The following is a 20,713-nucleotide window of genomic DNA, read 5'->3' as shown; positions in this document are numbered from 1 at the left end:
AAAACACCAACAACAATATGTACAAGTATATATATAGAGGGAGGGAATTATCAACAAGAGTATGCACAAGTATATATATATAGAGGGAGGGAATATCTTGTTGAGAAGGATATCTCGAAACTGTGTGTTAGTTTTGTTTTTAAGTTAAAAATTTATGACCCTTTATGCCTACTTTAATAAGGACTAGTTTCACTTTTCAAAAAAAAAAAGAAAGAATAAGGGCTAGTCTGACATTTTGTACTTTTTTTTTCTTTTATCCGCTGTAACTAGAGAAGAAGATACAACCCTAATCTCTCCATAGTATTTATTTCCACCAAAACAAAACAGAAACAATTTTGTTTGGGGCTGTCTACATCCATTAATCAATAAACATTAAATAAATCTCCACCTATATTACTTTTTTGGGTTAATTTTAAATATAACATATATGGTTTTAATGAACAGAATAATTTATACATATCTACTCAAAGTGAAGAAGAATGTTTCTTTTTAAAAGAAAATTATAGTATAAAACTTCTATAAAATATTAGCTAGTAAAGCAAAACTCACCTGAATATTGTTTCCGGATGCATATATGAACCATGTTCATTTTCTATAACAAACACCATATTGTGTTTCTCTTCAAAACACCAACAACAATATGTACAAGTATATATATAGAGGGAGGGAATTATCAACAAGAGTATGCACAAGTATATATATATATAGAGGGAGGGAATATCTTGTTGAGAAGGATATCTCGAAACTGTGTGTTAGTTTTGTTTTTAAGTTAAAAATTTATGACCCTTTATGCCTACTTTAATAAGGACTAGTTTGACTTTAAAAAAAAAAAAGAATAAGGGCTAGTCTGACATTTTGTATTTTTTTTTCTTTTATCCGCTGTAACTAGAGAAGAAGATACAACCCTAATCTCTCCCTAGTATTTATTTCCACCAAAACAAAACAGAAAAAATTTTGTTTGGGGCTGTCTACATCCATTAATCAATAAACATTAAATAAATCTCCACCTATATTACTTTTTTGGGTTAATTTTAAATATAACATATATGGTTTTAATGAACAGAATAATTTATACATATCTACTCAAAGTGAAGAAGAATGTTTCTTTTTAAAAGAAAATTATAGTATAAAACTTCTATAAAATATTAGCTAGTAAAGCAAAACTCACCTGAATATTGTTTCCGGATGCATATATGAACCATGTTCAATTTCTATAACAAACACCATATTGTGTTTCTCTTCAAAACACCAACAACAATATGTACAAATATATATATAGAGGGAGGGAATTATCAACAAGAGTATGCACAAGTATATATATATATAGAGGGAGGGAATATCTTGTTGAGAAGGATATCTCGAAACTGTGTGTTAGTTTTGTTTTTAAGTTAAAAATTTATGACCCTTTATGCCTACTTTAATAAGGACTAGTTTCACTTTTCAAAAAAAAAAAAAAAAAGAATAAGGGCTAGTCTGACATTTTGTACTTTTTTTTTCTTTTATCCGCTGTAACTAGAGAAGAAGATACAACCCTAATCTCTCCATAGTATTTATTTCCACCAAAACAAAACAGAAACAATTTTGTTTGGGGCTGTCTACATCCATTAATCAATAAACATTAAATAAATCTCCACCTATATTACTTTTTTGGATTAATTTTAAATATAACCTATGTGGTTTCAATGAACAGTATAATTTATACATATCTACTCAAAGTGAAGAAGAATGTTTCTTTTTAGAAGAAAATTATAGTATAAAACTTCTATAAAAATACTAGCTAGTAAAACAAAACTCACCTGAATATTGTTTCCGGATGCATATATGAACCATGTTCATTTTCTATAACAAACACCATATTGTGTTTCTCTTCAAAACACCAACAACAATATGCAGAAGTATATATATAGAGGGAGAGAATTATCAACAAGAGTATGCACAAGTATATATATATATATATAGAGGGAGGGAATATCTTGTTGAGAAGGATATCTCGAAATTGTGTGTTGGTTTTGTTTTTCAGTTAAAAATTTATGACCATTTATGCCTACTTTAATAAGGACTAGTCTCACTTTTCAAAAAAAAAAATAAAAGAATAAGGGCTAGTCTGACATTTTGTACTTTTTTTTTTCTTTTATCCGCTGTAACTAGAGAAGAAGATACAACCCTAATCTCTCCCTAGTATTTATTTCCACCAAAACAAAACAGAAACAATTTTGTTTGGGGCTGTCTACATCCATTAATCAATAAACATTAAATAAATCTCCACCTATATTACTTTTTTGGGTTAATTTTAAATATAACCTATGTGGTTTTAATGAACAGAATAATTTATACATATCTACTCAAAGTGAAGAAAAATGTTTCTTTTTAAAAGAAAATTATAGTATAAAACTTCTATAAAATATTAGCTAGTAAAGCAAAACTCACCTGAATATTGTTTCCGGATGCATATATGAACCATGTTCAATTTCTATAACAAACACCATATTGTGTTTCTCTTCAAAACACCAACAACAATATGTACAAGTATATATATAGAGGGAGGGAATTATCAACAAGAGTATGCACAAGTATATATATATATAGAGGGAGGGAATATCTTGTTGAGAAGGATATCTCGAAACTGTGTGTTAGTTTTGTTTTTAAGTTAAAAATTTATGACCCTTTATGCCTACTTTAATAAGGACTAGTTTCACTTTTCAAAAAAAAAAAAAAAGAATAAGGGCTAGTCTGACATTTTGTACTTTTTTTTTCTTTTATCCGTTGTAACTAGAGAAGAAGATACAACCCTAATCTCTCCATAGTATTTATTTCCACCAAAACAAAACAGAAACAATTTTGTTTGGGGCTGTCTACATCCATTAATCAATAAACATTAAATAAATTTCCACCTATATTACTTTTTTGGGTTAATTTTAAATATAACCTATGTGGTTTCAATGAATAGTATAATTTATACATATCTACTCAAAGTGAAGAAGAATGTTTCTTTTTAGAAGAAAATTATAGTATAAAACTTCTATAAAATACTAGCTAGTAAAACAAGACTCACCTGAATATTGTTTCCTGATGCATATATGAACCATGTTCATTTTCTATAACAAACACCATATTGTGTTTCTCTTCAAAACACCAACAACAATATGCAGAAGTATATATATAGAGGGAGAGAATTATCAACAAGAGTATGCACAAGTATATATATATATAGAAGGAGGGAATATCTTGTTGAGAACGATATCTCGAAACTGTGTGTTAGTTTTGTTTTTAAGTTAAAAATTTATGACCCTTTATGCCTACTTTAATAAGGACTAGTCTCACTTTTCAAAAAAAAAAATAGAAGAATAAGGGCTAGTCTGACATTTTGTACTTTTTTTTTTCTTTTATCCGCTGTAACTAGAGAAGAAGATACAACCCTAATCTCTCCCTAGTATTTATTTCCACCAAAACAAAACAGAAACAATTTTGTTTGGGGCTGTCTACATCCATTAATCAATAAACATTAAATAAATCTCCACCTATATTACTTTTTTGGGTTAATTTTAAATATAACCTATGTGGTTTCAATGAACAGTATAATTTATACATATCTACTCAAAGTGAAGAAGAATGTTTCTTTTTAGAAGAAAATTATAGTATAAAACTTCTATAAAAATACTAGCTAGTAAAACAAAACTCACCTGAATATTGTTTCCGGATGCATATATGAACCATGTTCATTTTCTATAACAAACACCATATTGTGTTTCTCTTCAAAACACCAACAACAATATGTACAAGTATATATATAGAGGGAGAGAATTATCAACAAGAGTATGCACAAGTATATATATATAGAGGGAGGGAATATCTTGTTGAGAAGGATATCTCGAAACTGTGTGTTAGTTTTGTTTTTAAGTTAAAAATTTATGACCCTTTATGCCTACTTTAATAAGGACTAGTTTGACTTTAAAAAAAAAAAGAAATAAGGGCTAGTCTGACATTTTGTATTTTTTTTTCTTTTATCCGCTGTAACTAGAGAAGAAGATACAACCCTAATCTCTCCCTAGTATTTATTTCCACCAAAACAAAACAGAAAAAATTTTGTTTGGGGCTGTCTACATCCATTAATCAATAAACATTAAATAAATCTCCACCTATATTACTTTTTTGGGTTAATTTTAAATATAACATATATGGTTTTAATGAACAGAATAATTTATACATATCTACTCAAAGTGAAGAAGAATGTTTCTTTTTAAAAGAAAATTATAGTATAAAACTTCTATAAAATATTAGCTAGTAAAGCAAAACTCACCTGAATATTGTTTCCGGATGCATATATGAACCATGTTCAATTTCTATAACAAACACCATATTGTGTTTCTCTTCAAAACACCAACAACAATATGTACAAATATATATATAGAGGGAGGGAATTATCAACAAGAGTATGCACAAGTATATATATATATAGAGGGAGGGAATATCTTGTTGAGAAGGATATCTCGAAACTGTGTGTTAGTTTTGTTTTTAAGTTAAAAATTTATGACCCTTTATGCCTACTTTAATAAGGACTAGTTTCACTTTTCAAAAAAAAAAAAAAAGAATAAGGGCTAGTCTGACATTTTGTACTTTTTTTTTCTTTTATCCGCTGTAACTAGAGAAGAAGATACAACCCTAATCTCTCCATAGTATTTATTTCCACCAAAACAAAACAGAAACAATTTTGTTTGGGGCTGTCTACATCCATTAATCAATAAACATTAAATAAATCTCCACCTATATTACTTTTTTGGGTTAATTTTAAATATAACCTATGTGGTTTCAATGAACAGTATAATTTATACATATCTACTCAAAGTGAAGAAGAATGTTTCTTTTTAGAAGAAAATTATAGTATAAAACTTCTATAAAAATACTAGCTAGTAAAACAAAACTCACCTGAATATTGTTTCCGGATGCATATATGAACCATGTTCATTTTCTATAACAAACACCATATTGTGTTTCTCTTCAAAACACCAACAACAATATGCAGAAGTATATATATAGAGGGAGAGAATTATCAACAAGAGTATGCACAAGTATATATATATATATAGAGGGAGGGAATATCTTGTTGAGAAGGATATCTCGAAATTGTGTGTTGGTTTTGTTTTTCAGTTAAAAATTTATGACCATTTATGCCTACTTTAATAAGGACTAGTCTGACTTTTCAAAAAAAAAAAAAGAATAAGGGCTAGTCTGACATATTGTACTTTTTTTTTTCTTTTATCCGCTGTAACTAGAGAAGAAGATACAACCCTAATCTCTCCCTAGTATTTATTTCCACCAAAACAAAACAGAAACAATTTTGTTTGGGGCTGTCTACATCCATTAATCAATAAACATTAAATAAATCTCCACCTATATTACTTTTTTGGGTTAATTTTAAATATAACCTATGTGGTTTTAATGAACAGAATAATTTATACATATCTACTCAAAGTGAAGAAAAATGTTTCTTTTTAAAAGAAAATTATAGTATAAAACTTCTATAAAATATTAGCTAGTAAAGCAAAACTCACCTGAATATTGTTTCCGGATGCATATATGAACCATGTTCAATTTCTATAACAAACACCATATTGTGTTTCTCTTCAAAACACCAACAACAATATGTACAAGTATATATATAGAGGGAGGGAATTATCAACAAGAGTATGCACAAGTATATATATATATATAGAGGGAGGGAATATCTTGTTGAGAAGGATATCTCGAAACTGTGTGTTAGTTTTGTTTTTAAGTTAAAAATTTATGACCCTTTATGCCTACTTTAATAAGGACTAGTTTCACTTTTCAAAAAAAAAAAAAAAGAATAAGGGCTAGTCTGACATTTTGTACTTTTTTTTTCTTTTATCCGTTGTAACTAGAGAAGAAGATACAACCCTAATCTCTCCATAGTATTTATTTCCACCAAAACAAAACAGAAACAATTTTGTTTGGGGCTGTCTACATCCATTAATCAATAAACATTAAATAAATTTCCACCTATATTACTTTTTTGGGTTAATTTTAAATATAACCTATGTGGTTTCAATGAATAGTATAATTTATACATATCTACTCAAAGTGAAGAAAAATGTTTCTTTTTAAAAGAAAATTATAGTATAAAACTTCTATAAAATATTAGCTAGTAAAGCAAAACTCACCTGAATATTGTTTCCGGATGCATATATGAACCATGTTCAATTTCTATAACAAACACCATATTGTGTTTCTCTTCAAAACACCAACAACAATATGTACAAGTATATATATAGAGGGAGGGAATTATCAACAAGAGTATGCACAAGTATATATATATATATAGAGGGAGGGAATATCTTGTTGAGAAGGATATCTCGAAACTGTGTGTTAGTTTTGTTTTTAAGTTAAAAATTTATGACCCTTTATGCCTACTTTAATAAGGACTAGTTTCACTTTTCAAAAAAAAAAAAAAAGAATAAGGGCTAGTCTGACATTTTGTACTTTTTTTTTCTTTTATCCGTCGTAACTAGAGAAGAAGATACAACCCTAATCTCTCCATAGTATTTATTTCCACCAAAACAAAACAGAAACAATTTTGTTTGGGGCTGTCTACATCCATTAATCAATAAACATTAAATAAATTTCCACCTATATTACTTTTTTGGGTTAATTTTAAATATAACCTATGTGGTTTCAATGAATAGTATAATTTATACATATCTACTCAAAGTGAAGAAAAATGTTTCTTTTTAAAAGAAAATTATAGTATAAAACTTCTATAAAATATTAGCTAGTAAAGCAAAACTCACCTGAATATTGTTTCCGGATGCATATATGAACCATGTTCAATTTCTATAACAAACACCATATTGTGTTTCTCTTCAAAACACCAACAACAATATGTACAAGTATATATATAGAGGGAGGGAATTATCAACAAGAGTATGCACAAGTATATATATATATATAGAGGGAGGGAATATCTTGTTGAGAAGGATATCTCGAAACTGTGTGTTAGTTTTGTTTTTAAGTTAAAAATTTATGACCCTTTATGCCTACTTTAATAAGGACTAGTTTCACTTTTCAAAAAAAAAAAAAAAGAATAAGGGCTAGTCTGACATTTTGTACTTTTTTTTTCTTTTATCCGCTGTAACTAGAGAAGAAGATACAACCCTAATCTCTCCATAGTATTTATTTCCACCAAAACAAAACAGAAACAATTTTGTTTGGGGCTGTCTACATCCATTAATCAATAAACATTAAATAAATTTCCACCTATATTACTTTTTTGGGTTAATTTTAAATATAACCTATGTGGTTTCAATGAATAGTATAATTTATACATATCTACTCAAAGTGAAGAAGAATGTTTCTTTTTAGAAGAAAATTATAGTATAAAACTTCTATAAAATACTAGCTAGTAAAACAAGACTCACCTGAATATTGTTTCCTGATGCATATATGAACCATGTTCATTTTCTATAACAAACACCATATTGTGTTTCTCTTCAAAACACCAACAACAATATGCAGAAGTATATATATAGAGGGAGAGAATTATCAACAAGAGTATGCACAAGTATATATATATATAGAAGGAGGGAATATCTTGTTGAGAACGATATCTCGAAACTGTGTGTTAGTTTTGTTTTTAAGTTAAAAATTTATGACCCTTTATGCCTACTTTAATAAGGACTAGTCTCACTTTTCAAAAAAAAAAATAGAAGAATAAGGGCTAGTCTGACATTTTGTACTTTTTTTTTTCTTTTATCCGCTGTAACTAGAGAAGAAGATACAACCCTAATCTCTCCCTAGTATTTATTTCCACCAAAACAAAACAGAAACAATTTTGTTTGGGGCTGTCTACATCCATTAATCAATAAACATTAAATAAATCTCCACCTATATTACTTTTTTGGGTTAATTTTAAATATAACCTATGTGGTTTCAATGAACAGTATAATTTATACATATCTACTCAAAGTGAAGAAGAATGTTTCTTTTTAGAAGAAAATTATAGTATAAAACTTCTATAAAAATACTAGCTAGTAAAACAAAACTCACCTGAATATTGTTTCCGGATGCATATATGAACCATGTTCATTTTCTATAACAAACACCATATTGTGTTTCTCTTCAAAACACCAACAACAATATGCAGAAGTATATATATAGAGGGAGAGAATTATCAACAAGAGTATGCACAAGTATATATATATAGAGGGAGGGAATATCTTGTTGAGAAGGATATCTCGAAATTGTGTGTTGGTTTTGTTTTTCAGTTAAAAATTTATGACCATTTATGCCTACTTTAATAAGGACTAGTCTGACTTTTCAAAAAAAAAAAAAGAATAAGGGCTAGTCTGACATATTGTACTTTTTTTTTCTTTTATCCGCTGTAACTAGAGAAGAAGATACAACCCTAATCTCTCCCTAGTATTTATTTCCACCAAAACAAAACAGAAACAATTTTGTTTGGGGCTGTCTACATCCATTAATCAATAAACATTAAATAAATCTCCACCTATATTACTTTTTTGGGTTAATTTTAAATATAACCTATGTGGTTTTAATGAACAGAATAATTTATACATATCTACTCAAAGTGAAGAAAAATGTTTCTTTTTAAAAGAAAATTATAGTATAAAACTTCTATAAAATATTAGCTAGTAAAACAAGACTCACCTGAATATTGTTTCCGGATGCATATATGAACCATGTTCATTTTCTATAACAAACACCATATTGTGTTTCTCTTCAAAACACCAACAACAATATGTACAAGTATATATATAGAGGGAGAGAATTATCAACAAGAGTATGCACAAGTATATATATATATATAGAGGGAGGGAATATCTTGTTGAGAAGGATATCTCGAAACTGTGTGTTAGTTTTGTTTTTAAGTTAAAAATTTATGACCCTTTATGCCTACTTTAATAAGGACTAGTCTCACTTTTCAAAAAAAAAAAAAAAGAATAAGGGCTAGTCTGACATTTTGTACTTTTTTTTTCTTTTATCCGCTGTAACTAGAGAAGAAGATACAACCCTAATCTCTCCCTAGTATTTATTTCCACCAAAACAAAACAGAAACAATTTTATTTGGGGCTGTCTACATCCATTAATCAATAAACATTAAATAAATCTCCACCTATATTACTTTTTTGGGTTAATTTTAAATATAACCTATGTGGTTTCAATGAACAGTATAATTTATACATATCTACTCAAAGTGAAGAAGAATGTTTCTTTTTAGAAGAAAATTATAGTATAAAACTTCTATAAAATACTAGCTAGTAAAACAAGACTCATCTGAATATTGTTTCCGGATGCATATATGAACCATGTTCATTTTCTATAACAAACACCATATTGTGTTTCTCTTCAAAACACCAACAACGATATGCAGAAGTATATATATAGAGGGAGAGAATTATCAACAAGAGTATGCACAAGTATATATATATAGAGGGAGGGAATATCTTGTTGAGAAGGATATCTCGAAATTGTGCGTTAGTTTTGTTTTTAAGTTAAAAATTTATGACCATTTATGCCTACTTTAATAAGGACTAGTCTGACTTTTCAAAAAAAAAAAAAAGAATAAGGGCTAGTCTGATATTTTGTACTTTTTTTTTTCTTTTATCCGCTGTAACTAGAGAAGAAGATACAACCCTAATCTCTCCCTAGTATTTATTTCCACCAAAACAAAACATAAACAATTTTGTTTGGGGCTGTCTATATCCATTAATCAATAAACATTAAATAAATCTCCACCTATATTACTTTCTTGGGTTAGTTTTAAATATAACCTATGTGGTTTTAATGAACAGAATAATTTATACATATCTACTCAAAGTGAAGAAGAATGTTTCTTTTTAAAAGAAAATTATAGTATAAAACTTCTATAAAATGCTAGCTAGTAAAACAAGACTCACCTGAATATTGTTTCCGGATGAATATATGAACCATGTTCATTTTGTATAACAAATACCATATTGTGTTTCTCTTCAAAACACCAACAACAATATGCACAAGTATATATATATATATAGACGAAGGGAATTATCAACAAGAGTATGCACAAGTATATATAATAAGGACTAGTCTGACTTTTCAAAAAAAAAAAAAAAAGAATAAGGGCTAGTCTGACATTTTGTACTTTCTTTTTTCTTTTTTCTTTTATCCGCTGTCTCTAGAGAAGAAGATACAACCCTAGTCTCCATAGTATTTATTTCCACCAAAACAAAACAGAAACAATTTTGTTTGGGGCTGTCTACATCCATTAATCAATAAACATTAAATAAATCTCCACCTATATTACTTTTTTGGGTTAATTTTAAATATAACCTATGTGGTTTTAATGAACAGAATAATTTATACATATCTACTCAAAGTGAAGAAGAATGTTTCTTTTTAAAAGAAAATTATAGTATAAAACTTCTATAAAATATTAGCTAGTAAAACAAGACTCACCTGAATATTGTTTCCGGATGGATATATGAACCATGTTCATTTTCTATAACAAACACCATATTGTGTTTCTCTTCAAAACACCAACAACAATATGTACAAGTATATATATAGAGGGAGGGAATTATCAACAAGAGTATGCACAAGTATATATATATATAGAGGGAGGGAATATCTTGTTGAGAAGGATATCTCGAAACTGTGTGTTAGTTTTGTTTTTAAGTTAAAAATTTATGACCCTTTATGCCTACTTTAATAAGGACAAGTCTCACTTTTCAAAAAAAAAAAAAAGAATAAGGGCTAGTCTGACATTTTGTACTTTTTTTTTCTTTTATCCGCTGTAACTAGAGAAGAAGATACAACCCTAATCTCTCCCTAGTATTTATTTCCACCAAAACAAAACATAAACAATTTTGTTTGGGGCTGTCTATATCCATTAATCAATAAACATTAAATAAATCTCCACCTATATTACTTTCTTGGGTTAGTTTTAAATATAACCTATGTGGTTTTAATGAACAGAATAATTTATACATATCTACTCAAAGTGAAGAAGAATGTTTCTTTTTAAAAGAAAATTATAGTATAAAACTTCTATAAAATGCTAGCTAGTAAAACAAGACTCACCTGAATATTGTTTCCGGATGAATATATGAACCATGTTCATTTTGTATAACAAATACCATATTGTGTTTCTCTTCAAAACACTAACAACAATATGCACAAGTATATATATATATATAGACGAAGGGAATTATCAACAAGAGTATGCACAAGTATATATAATAAGGACTAGTCTGACTTTTCAAAAAAAAAAAAAAAAGAATAAGGGCTAGTCTGACATTTTGTACTTTCTTTTTTCTTTTTTCTTTTATCCGCTGTCTCTAGAGAAGAAGATACAACCCTAGTCTCCATAGTATTTATTTCCACCAAAACAAAACAGAAACAATTTTGTTTGGGGCTGTCTACATCCATTAATCAATAAACATTAAATAAATCTCCACCTATATTACTTTTTTGGGTTAATTTTAAATATAACCTATGTGGTTTTAATGAACAGAATAATTTATACATATCTACTCAAAGTGAAGAAGAATGTTTCTTTTTAAAAGAAAATTATAGTATAAAACTTCTATAAAATATTAGCTAGTAAAACAAGACTCACCTGAATATTGTTTCCGGATGGATATATGAACCATGTTCATTTTCTATAACAAACACCATATTGTGTTTCTCTTCAAAACACCAACAACAATATGTACAAGTATATATATAGAGGGAGGGAATTATCAACAAGAGTATGCACAAGTATATATATATATAGAGGGAGGGAATATCTTGTTGAGAAGGATATCTCGAAACTGTGTGTTAGTTTTGTTTTTAAGTTAAAAATTTATGACCCTTTATGCCTACTTTAATAAGGACAAGTCTCACTTTTCAAAAAAAAAAAAAAGAATAAGGGCTAGTCTGACATTTTGTACTTTTTTTTTCTTTTATCCGCTGTAACTAGAGAAGAAGATACAACCCTAATCTCTCCCTAGTATTTATTTCCACCAAAACAAAACAGAAACAATTTTGTTTGGGGCTGTCTACATCCATTAATCAATAAACATTAAATAAATCTCCACCTATATTACTTTTTTGGGTTAATTTTAAATATAACCTATGTGGTTTTAATGAACAGAATAATTTATACATATCTACTCAAAGTGAAGAAGAATGTTTCTTTTTAAAAGAAAATTATAGTATAAAACTTCTATAAAATATTAGCTAGTAAAACAAGACTCACCTGAATATTGTTTCCGGATGCATATATGAACCATGTTCATTTTCTATAACAAACACCATATTGTGTTTCTCTTCAAAACACCAACAACAATATGTACAAGTATATATATAGAGGGAGGGAATTATCAACAAGAGTATGCACAAGTATATATATATATAGAGGGAGGGAATATCTTGTTGAGAAGGATATCTCGAAACTGTGTGTTAGTTTTGTTTTTAAGTTAAAAATTTATGACCCTTTATGCCTACTTTAATAAGGACTAGTCTCCCTTTTCAAAAAAAAAAAAAAAAAGAATAAGGGCTAGTCTGACATTTTGTACTTTTTTTTTCTTTTATCCGCTGTAACTAGAGAAGAAGATACAACCCTAATCTCTCCATAGTATTTATTTCCACCAAAACAAAACAGAAACAATTTTGTTTGGGACTGTCTACATCCATTAATCAATAAACATTAAATAAATCTCCACCTATATTACTTTTTTGGGTTAATTTTAAATATAACCTATGTGGTTTCAATGAACAGTATAATTTATACATATCTACTCAAAGTGAAGAAGAATGTTTCTTTTTAGAAGAAAATTATAGTATAAAACTTCTATAAAATACTAGCTAGTAAAACAAGACTCATCTGAATATTGTTTCCGGATGCATATATGAACCATGTTCATTTTCTATAACAAACACCATATTGTGTTTCTCTTCAAAACACCAACAACGATATGCAGAAGTATATATATAGAGGGAGAGAATTATCAACAAGAGTATGCACAAGTATATATATATAGAGGGAGGGAATATCTTGTTGAGAAGGATATCTCGAAATTGTGCGTTAGTTTTGTTTTTAAGTTAAAAATTTATGACCATTTATGCCTACTTTAATAAGGACTAGTCTGACTTTTCAAAAAAAAAAAAAAGAATAAGGGCTAGTCTGATATTTTGTACTTTTTTTTTCTTTTATCCGCTGTAACTAGAGAAGAAGATACAACCCTAATCTCTCCCTAGTATTTATTTCCACCAAAACAAAACATAAACAATTTTGTTTGGGGCTGTCTATATCCATTAATCAATAAACATTAAATAAATCTCCACCTATATTACTTTCTTGGGTTAGTTTTAAATATAACCTATGTGGTTTTAATGAACAGAATAATTTATACATATCTACTCAAAGTGAAGAAGAATGTTTCTTTTTAAAAGAAAATTATAGTATAAAACTTCTATAAAATGCTAGCTAGTAAAACAAGACTCACCTGAATATTGTTTCCGGATGAATATATGAACCATGTTCATTTTGTATAACAAATACCATATTGTGTTTCTCTTCAAAACACCAACAACAATATGCACAAGTATATATATATATATAGACGAAGGGAATTATCAACAAGAGTATGCACAAGTATATATAATAAGGACTAGTCTGACTTTTCAAAAAAAAAAAAAAAAGAATAAGGGCTAGTCTGACATTTTGTACTTTCTTTTTTCTTTTTTCTTTTATCCGCTGTCTCTAGAGAAGAAGATACAACCCTAGTCTCCATAGTATTTATTTCCACCAAAACAAAACAGAAACAATTTTGTTTGGGGCTGTCTACATCCATTAATCAATAAACATTAAATAAATCTCCACCTATATTACTTTTTTGGGTTAATTTTAAATATAACCTATGTGGTTTTAATGAACAGAATAATTTATACATATCTACTCAAAGTGAAGAAGAATGTTTCTTTTTAAAAGAAAATTATAGTATAAAACTTCTATAAAATATTAGCTAGTAAAACAAGACTCACCTGAATATTGTTTCCGGATGGATATATGAACCATGTTCATTTTCTATAACAAACACCATATTGTGTTTCTCTTCAAAACACCAACAACAATATGTACAAGTATATATATAGAGGGAGGGAATTATCAACAAGAGTATGCACAAGTATATATATATATAGAGGGAGGGAATATCTTGTTGAGAAGGATATCTCGAAACTGTGTGTTAGTTTTGTTTTTAAGTTAAAAATTTATGACCCTTTATGCCTACTTTAATAAGGACAAGTCTCACTTTTCAAAAAAAAAAAAAAGAATAAGGGCTAGTCTGACATTTTGTACTTTTTTTTTCTTTTATCCGCTGTAACTAGAGAAGAAGATACAACCCTAATCTCTCCCTAGTATTTATTTCCACCAAAACAAAACATAAACAATTTTGTTTGGGGCTGTCTATATCCATTAATCAATAAACATTAAATAAATCTCCACCTATATTACTTTCTTGGGTTAGTTTTAAATATAACCTATGTGGTTTTAATGAACAGAATAATTTATACATATCTACTCAAAGTGAAGAAGAATGTTTCTTTTTAAAAGAAAATTATAGTATAAAACTTCTATAAAATGCTAGCTAGTAAAACAAGACTCACCTGAATATTGTTTCCGGATGAATATATGAACCATGTTCATTTTGTATAACAAATACCATATTGTGTTTCTCTTCAAAACACCAACAACAATATGCACAAGTATATATATATATATAGACGAAGGGAATTATCAACAAGAGTATGCACAAGTATATATAATAAGGACTAGTCTGACTTTTCAAAAAAAAAAAAAAAAGAATAAGGGCTAGTCTGACATTTTGTACTTTCTTTTTTCTTTTTTCTTTTATCCGCTGTCTCTAGAGAAGAAGATACAACCCTAGTCTCCATAGTATTTATTTCCACCAAAACAAAACAGAAACAATTTTGTTTGGGGCTGTCTACATCCATTAATCAATAAACATTAAATAAATCTCCACCTATATTACTTTTTTGGGTTAATTTTAAATATAACCTATGTGGTTTTAATGAACAGAATAATTTATACATATCTACTCAAAGTGAAGAAGAATGTTTCTTTTTAAAAGAAAATTATAGTATAAAACTTCTATAAAATATTAGCTAGTAAAACAAGACTCACCTGAATATTGTTTCCGGATGGATATATGAACCATGTTCATTTTCTATAACAAACACCATATTGTGTTTCTCTTCAAAACACCAACAACAATATGTACAAGTATATATATAGAGGGAGGGAATTATCAACAAGAGTATGCACAAGTATATATATATATAGAGGGAGGGAATATCTTGTTGAGAAGGATATCTCGAAACTGTGTGTTAGTTTTGTTTTTAAGTTAAAAATTTATGACCCTTTATGCCTACTTTAATAAGGACAAGTCTCACTTTTCAAAAAAAAAAAAAAGAATAAGGGCTAGTCTGACATTTTGTACTTTTTTTTTCTTTTATCCGCTGTAACTAGAGAAGAAGATACAACCCTAATCTCTCCCTAGTATTTATTTCCACCAAAACAAAACAGAAACAATTTTGTTTGGGGCTGTCTACATCCATTAATCAATAAACATTAAATAAATCTCCACCTATATTACTTTTTTGGGTTAATTTTAAATATAACCTATGTGGTTTTAATGAACAGAATAATTTATACATATCTACTCAAAGTGAAGAAGAATGTTTCTTTTTAAAAGAAAATTATAGTATAAAACTTCTATAAAATATTAGCTAGTAAAACAAGACTCACCTGAATATTGTTTCCGGATGCATATATGAACCATGTTCATTTTCTATAACAAACACCATATTGTGTTTCTCTTCAAAACACCAACAACAATATGTACAAGTATATATATATAGAGGGAGAGAATTATCAACAAGAGTATGCACAAGTATATATATATATATAGAGGGAGGGAATATCTTGTTGAGAAGGATATCTCGAAACTGTGTGTTAGTTTTGTTTTTAAGTTAAAAATTTATGACCCTTTATGCCTACTTTAATAAGGACTAGTCTCACTTTTCAAAAAAAAAAAAAGAATAAGGGCTAGTCTGACATTTTGTACTTTTTTTTTCTTTTATCCGCTGTAACTAGAGAAGAAGATACAACCCTAATCTCTCCATAGTATTTATTTCCACCAAAACAAAACAGAAACAATTTTATTTGGGGCTGTCTACATGCATTAATCAATAAACATTAAATAAATCTCCACCTATATTACTTTTTTGGGTTAATTTTAAATATAACCTATGTGGTTTCAATGAACAGTATAATTTATACATATCTACTCAAAGTGAAGAAGAATGTTTCTTTTTAGAAGAAAATTATAGTATAAAACTTCTATAAAATACTAGCTAGTAAAACAAGACTCACCTGAATATTGTTTCCGGATGCATATATGAACCATGTTCATTTTCTATAACAAACACCATATTGTGTTTCTCTTCAAAACACCAACAACAATATGCAGAAGTATATATATATAGAGGGAGAGAATTATCAACAAGAGTATGCACAAGTATATATATATAGAGGGAGGGAATATCTTGTTGAGAAGGATATCTCGAAATTGTGCGTTAGTTTTGTTTTTAAGTTAAAAATTTATGACCATTTATGCCTACTTTAATAAGGACTAGTCTGACTTTTCAAAAAAAAAAAAAAGAATAAGGGCTAGTCTGATATTTTGTACTTTTTTTTTCTTTTATCCGCTGTAACTAGAGAAGAAGATACAACCCTAATCTCTCCCTAGTATTTATTTCCACCAAAACAAAACATAAACAATTTTGTTTGGGGCTGTCTATATCCATTAATCAATAAACATTAAATAAATCTCCACCTATATTACTTTCTTGGGTTAGTTTTAAATATAACCTATGTGGTTTTAATGAACAGAATAATTTATACATATCTACTCAAAGTGAAGAAGAATGTTTCTTTTTAAAAGAAAATTATAGTATAAAACTTCTATAAAATGCTAGCTAGTAAAACAAGACTCACCTGAATATTGTTTCCTGATGAATATATGAACCATGTTCATTTTGTATAACAAATACCATATTGTGTTTCTCTTCAAAACACCAACAACAATATGCACAAGTATATATATATATATAGACGAAGGGAATTATCAAAAAGAGTATGCACAAGTATATATAATAAGGACTAGTCTGACTTTTCAAAAAAAAAAAAAAAGAATAAGGGCTAGTCTGACATTTTGTACTTTCTTTTTTCTTTTTTCTTTTATCCGCTGTCTCTAGAGAAGAAGATACAACCCTAGTCTCCATAGTATTTATTTCCACCAAAACAAAACAGAAACAATTTTGTTTGGGGCTGTCTACATCCATTAATCAATAAACATTAAATAAATCTCCACCTATATTACTTTTTTGGGTTAATTTTAAATATAACCTATGTGGTTTTAATGAACAGAATAATTTATACATATCTACTCAAAGTGAAGAAGAATGTTTCTTTTTAAAAGAAAATTATAGTATAAAACTTCTATAAAATATTAGCTAGTAAAACAAGACTCACCTGAATATTGTTTCCGGATGCATATATGAACCATGTTCATTTTCTATAACAAACACCATATTGTGTTTCTCTTCAAAACACCAACAACAATATGTACAAGTATATATATATAGAGGGAGAGAATTATCAACAAGAGTATGCACAAGTATATATATATATATAGAGGGAGGGAATATCTTGTTGAGAAGGATATCTCGAAACTGTGTGTTAGTTTTGTTTTTAAGTTAAAAATTTATGACCCTTTATGCCTACTTTAATAAGGACTAGTCTCACTTTTCAAAAAAAAAAAAAGAATAAGGGCTAGTCTGACATTTTGTACTTTTTTTTTCTTTTATCCGCTGTAACTAGAGAAGAAGATACAACCCTAATCTCTCCATAGTATTTATTTCCACCAAAACAAAACAGAAACAATTTTATTTGGGGCTGTCTACATGCATTAATCAATAAACATTAAATAAATCTCCACCTATATTACTTTTTTGGGTTAATTTTAAATATAACCTATGTGGTTTCAATGAACAGTATAATTTATACATATCTACTCAAAGTGAAGAAGAATGTTTCTTTTTAGAAGAAAATTATAGTATAAAACTTCTATAAAATACTAGCTAGTAAAACAAGACTCACCTGAATATTGTTTCCGGATGCATATATGAACCATGTTCATTTTCTATAACAAACACCATATTGTGTTTCTCTTCAAAACACCAACAACAATATGCAGAAGTATATATATATAGAGGGAGAGAATTATCAACAAGAGTATGCACAAGTATATATATATAGAGGGAGGGAATATCTTGTTGAGAAGGATATCTCGAAATTGTGCGTTAGTTTTGTTTTTAAGTTAAAAATTTATGACCATTTATGCCTACTTTAATAAGGACTAGTCTGACTTTTCAAAAAAAAAAAAAAGAATAAGGGCTAGTCTGATATTTTGTACTTTTTTTTTCTTTTATCCGCTGTAACTAGAGAAGAAGATACAACCCTAATCTCTCCCTAGTATTTATTTCCACCAAAACAAAACATAAACAATTTTGTTTGGGGCTGTCTATATCCATTAATCAATAAACATTAAATAAATCTCCACCTATATTACTTTCTTGGGTTAGTTTTAAATATAACCTATGTGGTTTTAATGAACAGAATAATTTATACATATCTACTCAAAGTGAAGAAGAATGTTTCTTTTTAAAAGAAAATTATAGTATAAAACTTCTATAAAATGCTAGCTAGTAAAACAAGACTCACCTGAATATTGTTTCCTGATGAATATATGAACCATGTTCATTTTGTATAACAAATACCATATTGTGTTTCTCTTCAAAACACCAACAACAATATGCACAAGTATATATATATATATAGACGAAGGGAATTATCAAAAAGAGTATGCACAAGTATATATAATAAGGACTAGTCTGACTTTTCAAAAAAAAAAAAAAAGAATAAGGGCTAGTCTGACATTTTGTACTTTCTTTTTTCTTTTTTCTTTTATCCGCTGTCTCTAGAGAAGAAGATACAACCCTAGTCTCCATAGTATTTATTTCCACCAAAACAAAACAGAAACAATTTTGTTTGGGGCTGTCTACATCCATTAATCAATAAACATTAAATAAATCTCCACCTATATTACTTTTTTGGGTTAATTTTAAATATAACCTATGTGGTTTTAATGAACAGAATAATTTATACATATCTACTCAAAGTGAAGAAGAATGTTTCTTTTTAAAAGAAAATTATAGTATAAAACTTCTATAAAATATTAGCTAGTAAAACAAGACTCACCTGAATATTGTTTCCGGATGCATATATGAACCATGTTCATTTTCTATAACAAACACCATATTGTGTTTCTCTTCAAAACACCAACAACAATATGTACAAGTATATATATAGAGGGAGGGAATTATCAACAAGAGTATGCACAAGTATATATATATATAGAGGGAGGGAATATCTTGTTGAGAAGGATATCTCGAAACTGTGTGTTAGTTTTGTTTTTAAGTTAAAAATTTATGACCCTTTATGCCTACTTTAATAAGGACTAGTCTCACTTTTCAAAAAAAAAAAAAAGAATAAGGGCTAGTCTGACATTTTGTACTTTTTTTTTCTTTTATCCGCTGTAACTAGAGAAGAAGATACAACCCTAATCTCTCCCTAGTATTTATTTCCACCAAAACAAAACAGAAACAATTTTGTTTGGGGCTGTCTACATCCATTAATCAATAAACATTAAATAAATCTCCACCTATATTACTTTTTTGGGTTAATTTTAAATATAACCTATGTGGTTTTAATGAACAGAATAATTTATACATATCTACTCAAAGTGAAGAAGAATGTTTCTTTTTAAAAGAAAATTATAGTATAAAACTTCTATAAAATATTAGCTAGTAAAACAAGACTCACCTGAATATTGTTTCCGGATGCATATATGAACCATGTTCATTTTCTATAACAAACACCATATTGTGTTTCTCTTCAAAACACCAACAACAATATGTACAAGTATATATATAGAGGGAGAGAATTATCAACAAGAGTATGCACAAGTATATATATATATATATAGAGGGAGGGAATATCTTGTTGAGAAGGATATCTCGAAACTGTGTGTTAGTTTTGTTTTTAAGTTAAAAATTTATGACCCTTTATGCCTACTTTAATAAGGACTAGTCTCACTTTTCAAAAAAAAAAAAAGAATAAGGGCTAGTCTGACATTTTGTACTTTTTTTTTCTTTTATCCGCTGTAACTAGAGAAGAAGATACAACCCTAATCTCTCCATAGTATTTATTTCCACCAAAACAAAACAGAAACAATTTTATTTGGGGCTGTCTACATCCATTAATCAATAAACATTAAATAAATCTCCACCTATATTACTTTTTTGGGTTAATTTTAAATATAACCTATGTGGTTTCAATGAACAGTATAATTTATACATATCTACTCAAAGTGAAGAAGAATGTTTCTTTTTAGAAGAAAATTATAGTATAAAACTTCTATAAAATACTAGCTAGTAAAACAAGACTCACCTGAATATTGTTTCCGGATGCATATATGAACCATGTTCATTTTCTATAACAAACACCATA

The sequence above is a fragment of the Euphorbia lathyris genome, chromosome 4, assembly GCF_963576675.1.
Source record: "Euphorbia lathyris chromosome 4, ddEupLath1.1, whole genome shotgun sequence".
In the NCBI taxonomy this organism is placed as follows: domain Eukaryota; kingdom Viridiplantae; phylum Streptophyta; class Magnoliopsida; order Malpighiales; family Euphorbiaceae; genus Euphorbia; species Euphorbia lathyris.
The sequence above is the reverse complement of the archived record's forward strand: the minus strand, read 5'-3'. Positions refer to the sequence as shown.